We start from the raw sequence: 10,650 nt of genomic DNA, 5'->3' as shown, positions 1-10,650 counted from the left end.
CTATAAGGTGGGGAGAGTTACAGTATCTCCCCAAAAGGCTGAAGACTAAATGCATGTCACGCTGTGCCTGACACACTCAGCCCGGCACACACTGACTGCCATGATTTCTGCCTTAGGAGGAGGTGCTATTATTCCTGCCATTTTGCAAGGGACTTGCAGAAGCGCCCATCTTCGAATCAAGAGTTTCTGCGCCCGGAACGGGTTCCCGTAGGAAAGGAAACCCAACAGCCACAGGGTGGGGCCAGAGCCATCTACCAGGGCAGGTTATTTACCTTCTGAAGGTCAACCCTCAGGAAAGCTGAATGGCTGGGAGCACTGGATAAGGTCAGCCCTTTATTGTCTCTGTCCCTTGACAACCAGGACTCCCTGATTGTCAGGGAGACAACTGGCTGCCTGGCAGATTCCAGGCACACAGTGAGTAGGCTCTGGGTGGTGTTGGGAGCCCCTCCCACTCTCCCCCACTACTGGGCGGGGACAGGTTGATACAAACCCAGCAGCCTCCCGCCCCTCCCATACAGAGCCGCTGGAGAACTACGCTAGCAGGTAAGCGGGCAGAGCTGGGTGGCTCAGGCCTGTGAGGACGAAGTCCTGAGGTACCAGGAGGCAGCTGCTGGCTGGGAGGGGAGCACCTGGCACAGGGTGGAGGAGAGGCACTTGTTTGAGGACAGATGGTGGCTCGTGGCCTTTCCCCTAGTTTCAGGCTGCTAGGTCAGGAGGATAGGGAGGGAGAAGGGCCTTCTTCTCTGGGAGGTGAGCTACCTTGAACCTTCTGGGTGGGCTCCAGACCTCTCCCCTCCCCAGGCCATAACACCAGGCCTCCAGTGACCACTGCCGGCTGCATCTCCACGCTGTTGGGAACTGTAGACGCCTGCTTCTGCCAGGAGGGGGCAGGAGCCTCACCAGCCAGGCTCAGGGGCTGGGAGCTGGGGTCGGGGGTTGGGATGGACACTGAAGGGAGGGGAAGCCAGCCAAGGGCAGCCCTGTGGGAGGACTGAAGTTCTTCCAGGTCCTGGGAGGGAGGAGAAGGAGGACAGGAACTCACAGTCCCAGCCAGCATGAGCTCCTGTTATCTCCTTGCTTCCTCCCTGACACCCAAGGCCAACAAGCCTGGGTCTCCTCAGAGCCTTTGGTGAAACTTCAGCCCAGAGAGGGTGAGCAGCTGGCCTAAGGACACACAGCAGTGAACACAGGGCTAGATGACTGGACACAAGGTTGGGGGCTGGAGAGAGTATAGGCAAGCACCGCTTCGTCTCTGGGCCTCAGTTTCCCCACATCTGTGAAATGGGCACATTGAATTGGATGAGGTCCTGAGGGAACTCGGAGACAGGGAGAGGAGGAGAAGGCCTCTTGATACTTGCAGATGAGAGCTGTGAGCAGCTGAGTGGCCGGACCTGGCCAGGCATCCAGCACTCTCAGCTGTTCCTCGGCCTTCATCTCCCCGTCACCGTACCTCTTCTTTTTGTCCAGCCTATGTTCTTCTGTCCTTTCTACCCGTTTCTGCTTCTAGCTTTTGGTTCTTCCTGCCCCTCCATTCCTTGATCTCCATGTCTGTCTTTCTCCCTTTCTCCCTCTAGGTTTTTGGTTTTAATCCTCTTGGTCTCCCTGTCCTATCGAGACTCGAAGCCATCCTTTTCCTGCCCAGACAACAAACCAGGGACAACACTGACTCAGACCTTTGTCCAGACCTCATCAGACCCTGGCACTGCCCAGGGCCACCCTGGCCAGCTGAGCTGGCATGGCTAAGGCAGGGTCGACTGGTGGCCCAGGTGTCGGCAAGCCAGATGACCACTTGGCCACTGAGAAAGAGGACAGGGCCCTGCTCTCATAGAGATGATATGCCATGTGGGAGAGACCATCACTCCACCAATAGACACAGATGTACTCCGGCCGCAGAGCGGATGTACCATCATACTGTGAAGGAGTAAAGCAGACAGCAGAGGAGAATGCCAAGGGTGGAGGTTGTTTGGGCTCTGATGGTCAAGGTCAGACAGGACCCTTCCTGCCAGGTGGCAGAGGAGGTGGCCCAGCCACGCAGTGGCCCTGGGCAAGAACTCCTCCCCCATTCCCTCATTCTCGTGGGCCCAGGACTCCCAGCTTTTGGTGCAAAGATAACAAGGCAAAGAGACACCTTTGTTCTGGACCCTCCTGGATTCTGTGTTTCCACCTGTCATGGGAATGAGGGCCTTCAGTGCCTCATGCAGAGCCATAGATTTCTGGTCTCCCACAGTGGCAGAAGGGGCCCTAGGAAGAAGGCGTGTCTTAGAGTCTCCTTTCTGTTCTCTGGGGCCTGTACCCCACGCCTCCCCTTCCCAGCCCAAGTGCTGGGGTCAGTGAAAAGGGGCCCTGCTCAGCTGGGCCCTTGCAGCTTCTCCATAATGCCCTCACCTCCAGGCTGGTTCAGAGGGTTGAGTCCACATTCAGACATTCTGGGATTAAATCTCAGTTCCCAACTGACCAGCTGTGTGACCTTAGGTAGGTTACTTCCCCTCTCTGAGCCTCAGTTTTCTCGTCTATAAAGTGGAGATCACCATAACACCTACCTCAGGACTGTTGAGAGGGTTTGATGGATACTGTGTGTAAAATGCGCGGCATTAATTAAAGGCAGCTATCATTGTTGTTGCTACTAGCGTCATTGTTACTATACTATAATACATTCTGTTATTGTTGTTGCTGTATTGTACTCTACGCCCGCTTTCTGACAGGGCTCACTCCTGCTTCCACCCTGGCCCCACATGATTCTCCTCACCACAGCCAGCACGATTCTGCTAAAAACTAAATGAGAGCTGGTCCCACCCCTGTCTCGCAGCGAGAATTTTGACTCAGAGAAAACACCCCACTCTTGCTACAAGGCCCTGTGGGACCCGCCAACCTCTGCTTACCCTGCTGCAGCCACAGTGGCCTCCGGGCTGTTCTTCCAACACCAAGGTCTGTTTCTGGAACGTGACAGCTGAGGCCGTGCCCCAGGGCCTTGGCACATGCTGTCCCCTCGCCCGGACGACTCTACCCCCTCACAAGGCTCACTCCCACTCTTCCTTTGTGCTGCCTCCAAAAACCCCACTTATGATGGCAGCCAACCTCCACGATGGCCGGCTCCCCTCAGCTTCTTTCCTTCATAGCCCTTAACAGTGGCTGAGTTGCTTGACATTTCTGTGAGTTTGCTTTGGGACTGCCTCTCATACTTCCTTGACAGCAGAGATCGTTATCCAGCATGCGACAAATAACCCACACATATCTGTTGAATAAACAAAACCTGTAAGGTCACCACAGGAAAAAAAATAGCAAATAGAGATGTTCATTTAAAGAATATATTCAGCCCTGGCTGGTGTAGCTCAGTGGTTGAGCGCGGGCCTGCAAACCACACGATCGCAGTTCGATTCCCAGTCAGGGCACATGCCTGGGTTGCAGGCCAGTTCCCAGCAGGGGACTTACGAGAGGCAACCATACATTGATATTTCTCTCTCTCTCTCTCTCTCTCTCTCCTTCCCTTCCCCTCTAAGATAAATAAATTAAAATCTTTTTAAAAATTTAAAAAAAAAGAATATATTCAAACATACTCTGAGCATTAGTTATGGGGAGGCACTCTGAAAGTTGTCCAAAAACAGCCAGGCCTCTGCACATGCAGTACCCCCAACACATAGTCATTGAGGGCTGTGCCCGTGCCCTGCCCTACCCCCCAAGTTCAGGAGCATGTGGCATCTGGTGTGGCTGGCCCAGAGTGGGTCAGGGCCAGGGAACCATGAAGGAGACGGGTCCTGCTGGGCTGTAGCACTGTGATGACTGTTTTCCAGAGGAGGAAGCAGAGACTCAAAGAGCCAAACCCCTTCCCTCAAACTGCACAGCTGTTCCAGGGCCTAGAGCAGGTCAGAGAGCTCAGCTCTGTGGGGCCTGGGGACTCGGGCCCTGGCTCGAGGGGGCTGTCGCACGTGAGTGAAATCCAGGCTCCTTACCTGCTCCGTCTGCCCTTATTTCCCCATCAGGCCCCCTCCTCCAGCCAGATTGGCTGGGCTCATTCCTGCCCTGGGTCCTTTGCAAAATCTGTTCCTGCTCTTTTGGTATTTTTATTACAGTCACATGCTACTTAACGACAGAGATGGTCTGGGAAATGCGTCCTCGGGTGATTTTGTTGTTGTGCAAATGTCTCAGTGTACACTTACACATACCAAGACGGTATAACCTACACACCTAGGGTACGAGTTACAGCCTGTCACTCCCAGGCTACAATCCTATACAGCGTGTTACTGTACAAAATCTCACAAGATTAAATCCTACTCAGGAGAAAACAATCCAATCAAGAGATGCAGTAAACACAAGATGTATGAGGCTGCAGCCGACATAACACAGCACACTGCCTTACAGAAATGTTTCATGTTTTTATTTTTAGATTTTATTTATTTATTTTTAGAGAGAAGGCAAGGGAGAGAGAGAAAAATATCAGTGTGGGAGAGCTCCAGTAATTGGTTGCCTCTCAAGTGCCCCCAACTGGGGACCTGGTCCACAACCCAGGAAAGTGCCCTGACTGAGAATCAAACCGGTGACCTTTTCGTCCATAGGCGGGTGCTCAATCCACCATGCCACACCACCCAGGGCGATAACTGATTTTTTAGTAAGTAGAGAGAGTATACCCTAAGGCCTGGCTCATGTGACTCAGTGGATTGAGCACTGGCCTGTGAACCAGCAGAGTTACTGGTTCAATTCCCAGTCAGGGCACATACCTGGGTTGTGGGCCAGATCCCCAGCTGGGAGTGTGAGAGAGGCAACCGATCAATGTTTCTCTCCCTCGTTCCTGCCCTTCCCCTCTCTCCAAAAATAAATTAATAAAATCTCTTTTTAAAAAGTACACTCTGTAATAGTGAGTATAGTATATAAACCAGTAACAGAGTCTTTCATCGTCACTATCAGGCACTGGGTACCACACGCGCTTCTGTGTGCTCTGAACTGCCCAGACTGGCAGCACAGTGGGTGCATCTGTAACCACAGCACCACAGACCATGGAGGGTGCATCTGCGACACGTCACTAGGCAACAGGAATGTTTCGGCTCCATCGTATTTTACTGGGACCCCTGTGTGCGTGGTCCAGCACTGACAAAACACCATTATGTGGTGCGCGTGACTGTGCTGTTTTTAAGACACAAACATTTAAACATTTAATCCAGCTGGAATTGATTTTAATGGGAGGGGAGGGAAGGGGGGGCAGCTTCATTGGCTTTTCCCAAATGGTAGCTCAATAGCAGGTCTTATTTTCTGCCTGGTCCTATGCAGGAAAACTTCACACTTGTAAATGTGTAACTGGCCTCCTCGCTGAACTCTGTCATTAGTTGACTAGCTTTTCAGATGATAAAGGCAACTGGCTTCTCTGAATGTGCCTTCCATCTTTAATTATTGACTTATTCCCATTTATTAGGCATATCACTCATCACCTCCTCTATATCTACCACTTGCTGCTGTCAGGGCCTGGAACAGACCTTTGCCCCCAAGTTCATTCCTAACCTTCTGGTGTCTCTTTATGATGTCTATCAACAAACAATTTTGTTGGATTTTGGTTCTTGATCAAATCCTGGTTGAGGCAGGACCTGCATTTCTGAGTCAGAGCATTAATAGTAAAGGAGATAAATGTACTGATCATTAGTTTTTAGTTACACTAATTGGTCAAAATATATCCTTGAATATATATCTCTTTACACTTAGGCAGTGTTTTGCTATATATAAAAGTCTTGAACAAAATAGCTTATTTACAACTTAAACAACAGTTGCAGGCAGAACAGGGCTGGGATGGCAGCTCTGTGCCACAAAGTCCACAGGAGGTTTAGTCTCCAGCTAGCCCCCACGCCATCCTCCATAGTGTGAAATGGCTGCTGGAGCTCTCACCATCCTATCTGAGTTCCAGGCAGCAGGATGAAGGAAGGGAAGAATCGCACACCCCCTTATCTCTAAGGGGATTTCTCAAGTCCTTTCCAATCTCATTGTTCTGGGCTTGATCAGAGGGCCACGCCCAGTCACAAGAAAGACTCAGAAATGCGGTCCGTTAGCTTAGCGGCCGTTTACCCAACCCAAAACCTGACCTCTGTGACACCTAAGGAAGAAGGAAAGAATGGCTAGTGGGGAGCGCCGGGCAGCATCAGCCCTGGAATATCACACCAGGCTCTCTACCTGTTCTCGCCTTCCATATTGTTTCACCAACCTGTCCATCATCAGAACTCTGCCTGCATTGGCACAGGGCAGGTTTTTTTATATACGTATATATACTTCAAAAATGTTGTTTTTTTTTAATAGCTGTCCCACCATTTTCCCTGTTGCTTTCCCCTGCCCCGCCCCCCGACAGTCAATCTCCCCCCATCGTGCGTGCCCAGGAGTCCTCTGCTCACGTTCCTTGACTTGCCCCTTCCCTGTCTGTCCCCAGTTGTGCCCCTTGCCCTTCCCCTCTGGTCACTGTCAGTTTGTTCTGTATTTCAGTGTCTCTGGTTCTATTTTGCTCATTTCTTTGTTTTTGTTTTTTTTTTTAATCAGGTTCCACTTATAGGTAAGATCATATGGTATTTGTCTTTCTCCTGGTTTATTTCACTTAATGCTCTCCAGTTCCATCCCTGCTGTCAGGAAGGGTAGGAGTTCCCTCTTTTTTTCTGCTGTGTAGAATTCCATTGTGTGAATGTACCACAGTTTCTTGATCCACTCTTTTACTGATGGGCCCTGAGGCTGTTTCCAGCACTTGGCTATTGTAAATTACACTGCTATGAACATTGGGGTGCCTAGGTCCTTTCGTATTGGTGTTTGAGGGTTCTTAGGCCGTAATTCCAGCAATGGAATTGCTGGGTCAAAAGGCAGTTCCATTTTTAGTTTTCTGAGGAGATGCCATACTGTTTTCCCCAGTGGTTGCACCAGTGTGCCTTCCCACCAACAGGGCACTAGGGCTCCCTTTCCTCCACAACCTGGCCAGCACTTGTCAATTTGCTTATGATGGCCATTCTGACCGTTGTGAAGTGATCATCTCATTATGGTTTTAATTTGCATCTCTCTGATGGCTAGTGATGCTGAGCATCCTTTCACGTGTCTCGGAGCCTCTGTGTGTCCTCCTTGGAGAAGTGTCTGTTCAGGTCCTTTGCCCATGCTTCAATTAGATTGTTTGTCTTCCTGGTGCAGAGTCACGTGAGTTCTTTGTATATTTTGGAGATCCAACCTTTGTCCGAGGTGTCATCGGCAGATATGTCTTCTCACACAGCTGGTTCCCTTTTATTTGGATACAGTCCCATGTGTTCATTCTTTCCTTTGTGTTCCTTGCCCTGTCTTGGATGTCTAGGTGAAGACGTTTCTGCGTGGGATATCTGAGGTTTTCCCACCTGTGTTCTCCTCCAGGACTTTTATGGTGTTGCGTCTTATATTTAAGCCTTTTATCCACCTTGAACAGGGCAGCTTTTTAAACATAGGGTTCTGCCTGCTTTGCACCAGCCTCTGCTCTCAGGTGGGGTGGGCGGCTATCGCCCACCTGTCTTCTTGGACAGGACAGCAGGAACCTGGGAAGTGGCACCAGAGCTCCTGGCCTTGGAAAGAGACCGTCTCCCTCCTCCACCCCACTGACCCCCCAGGAAGACCTGCTCCCCTTTTGTAGCCACTGAGTACCTGCTTTGGCCAAGGTAGGGTGAGGAACACTGCCTCCCGTCTAGTCCCAGCAGCCCCTCCTCTCCACCTGAACCCATGGTTGCCCTTGAGATCTGCCGCCCATGCACCTCTTCCTTGTACTTTTCTCGGGGGACAGTCCCTGCGGCTTTTCTTTCGTTTCTCAGAGCTCTGGGCACAGAGCAGGTGCTTAGTAATCCCTGCTGGGTGACTAAGAGAAAACGATGACCAAATTTTGCCATCAAGAATTACCTGTGTTATGTCCAAAAGCATGTACAGGGTAACTGCATGTGCTTGCTGAAACGGCAATCACTTGCTGTTGCCAGGCACCGTTCTGGCATTTGGCGAGCTCCTGGTGTTGGTACTGGGAGCCTCCCCATTTGGCAGAAGAGGCATCGGGTACAGGCGGTTTAGGTCACTGGCTCAGGTTGGAAGGATCAAAGCTGGGATTTGAACCTGAGGGTCTGGCTCCAAAATTTACTGCAGGAGAGAATGGGAAGGTGGCTGGGGGCCGTGCCTACAGCCCACAGGGGCTGAGAGAGGCCCTACGCTGGATTCCAGCCCCCACTTTGCCCCTGGCTACTGAGGGATCCTGGGCGGGCCACATGAAAAAATAAGGGGTCGCAGTGCCTACGGGGCCAGCAGGGCCCAGGCAGATACCCTAAGCTGAAGATGACCAAGAGTCATGGTTGCCATGTTGGCATGAAGGCCTGGTGTTGTATTCCAGAATATTCTCTGGAAACCAGAAATCTTCCCACCCCCCACTCCATGGGCAAGCTCCAGTCTTTATTTCCAATCTGTTACAAACTCTTACATTTTTACTTATACAGTAAAAATGAATTACTAGAGAAATGAAATTTTGTTTTAATTTTTTAAAAGATTTTACTTATCTATTTTTAGAGAGAGGGGAAGGGAGGGAGAAAGAGAGGGAGAGAAACATCAGTGTGTGGTTGCCTCTCACGCACCCACTATGGGCAACTTGGCCTACAACCCAGGCATGTGCCCTGGCTGGGAATCGAACCAGCAACCCTTTGGTTCATAGGCCAGTGCTCAATCCACTGAGCCACACCAGCCATGGTTGAAAAACATTTAACTCAAGACATAAAATACACATCTCCCCAAACTTTTATTGTGAGATTTGACATAACATTCCAAGAAACTAGAAATCTCGAGTGTCATGTGCCACCTCCCAACATGTGGACCTCAGTAACTAACTGTAACACACGGCACCAAAATGGCACCTCTGCTGTCTGGCCGGGGCCAAGGAGTCACCAGCTCGCAAATCCTGAGCTAGGCCGTCTGTCAAGTTCTTCTGCCTTCAGAATGCCGGGATCCGAGGCAGCCCTCTGCCCTGTAAGAGCTTCAGTCTCCCCAGAAACGTGCCCACCTGTGTCCCCACCAGAACACTTTACATAAAGGAGCCTGAGCCCAGCACTCTCCAGCCAGAGGCGGTTTCCTGGAGACAGCGGACGTCCTGCAGAAAGCTGGGCTGTACATGCAAGTGGGGGGGGGGGGGCAGGGGGACGGGGTGCTCCAGGCTCAGAGCAGAGCACAGGCAAAGCCGGGAGCAGCCAGGCAGGTGGCCGTTGTGGGGGGCTGCTCCTCTCCAGTGGGACCTCTAGGTGCACCAGAGCCAGGCTGTCCTGGGCTGTCAGTCAGTCCAGCTTCCCCGGTGAGAGAACAGAGTTCAGTGGCTTAGCTAAGGCCCCAGACAGGGGCCGTGGGACAGGACTGAAAGCGGCTCAGGCTGCATTCTGCTCCAGGTTTCCCAGAGCAGAAAAGAGATGATACTGGGAGTGGGCAGACTGGTTCTTCCCCTTCCCCACCCTCCCAACCGCACTCCACCCCAGGAGGAAGGAGGAAGGGAGTGGAATACTTGAGAATCGATTGCTGTGGTGTTAAGACTTTCCTGAGTCAGGCAGGGCCACAGGAGACTCCCTTGCATGTTCTAGAAGAACTTCAGAAACAAGGCATTAAAGGCTGACAGTGTGAACTGAGCAGAACCAAGGGATCGGTGTCCCCACAGGGTTATGGGAGGGTGCAGGGAGCCAAGAGCCCGGGTCACCCACCAGCTCCAAATCCCGCCTCCCAGCTTCAGGACCGCACCCTGTTCCCATGTGTAAAGGGAGGCAACTGGCCCAATGGACCTTTGACCCTCAAGGACATTTCTCCCAAAACGGTGCATGGACCACCCGTGATTGTGCTGCGTGTGATTCCTCATGACAAATCTGCTCCCCTTTACCATTTGAATCTTCACGTGTTCATTTCCACATGAACTAGGAAAAAAATAATCATGTCACCAAACCTGGCATTTCACCATAATAAGAAGAGCTAGCCTTACTGAGTACTCACTGTGTGCCTGGTGCACCCCGAGGCAGTGGAAACTCGGTAGCACTTTGCATCTCATTGTCCTTTATTTACAGGTGAGATGAGATGCAGGTGAGGGAAGGGAGGCACCAGGAGGCAGAGCCACTCGCCCAAAGCCGCCCAACTAAGTGGCAGCCCAGCTGGGCTCAAGTGCAGGCAGCTGGCTCTGGAGTCTCCCTCTGGCCTCTCCGATGCTTTTGCTTGTGCTGAGGGGAGAGCAAAGAGTGGGAGCTCAGGTGGCATGACAGGTCCCTGGGGAGGCAGCACGCAGGTGGCAGAGAGCTTCCAGGGGGTGGGGGCTCCAATCAGGTGCTTTCCAAGGGCCCATCCAGCTATGGAGTTCTACAATTTCAGGAGAAAAATGTCAGATTGGGATTTTATGTCAAGAGACCATATTTTTGTAATGAGCAGTGTGTTTGCATGGTTCACGAGTCAAAACTACATAAAAAGGCCCTGGCTGGTGTAGCTCAGTGGATTGAGCGCGGGCCTGCCGTGGTTCGATTCCCAGTCAGGGCACATGCCTGGGTTGCAGGCCAGTTCCCAGCAGGGGATGCGTGAGAGGCAACCCTACATTGGTATTTCTCTCCCTCTCTCCTTCCCTTCCCCTCTAAAGATAAATAAGTAAAATCTTTAAAAAAAAAAAAAAAAAAAACTATGTAAAAAGGCCTGCAGAAA

General features: G+C 51.5%; 1 protein-coding gene across 1 annotated transcript in view; it reads left to right on the top strand.

Annotated features, from left to right (window-relative positions):
* Positions 1–503: 503 nt before the first annotated feature.
* Positions 504–10,650, top strand: part of SLC52A3 (solute carrier family 52 member 3) — a 25,473-nt gene continuing 15,326 nt past the window's right edge. Inside the window, exon 1 of the mRNA XM_037044263.1 lies at positions 504–543. The gene's annotated coding sequence lies outside the window, so the exon portion shown is untranslated. The remainder of the gene's footprint in view (positions 544–10,650) is intronic.

The sequence above is a fragment of the Sturnira hondurensis genome, unplaced genomic scaffold (assembly GCF_014824575.4).
Source record: "Sturnira hondurensis isolate 20B ecotype Veracruz unplaced genomic scaffold, ASM1482457v3 Scaffold0004136, whole genome shotgun sequence".
NCBI lineage: Eukaryota > Metazoa > Chordata > Mammalia > Chiroptera > Phyllostomidae > Sturnira > Sturnira hondurensis.
This window is presented reverse-complemented; position numbering and strand designations above follow the sequence as displayed.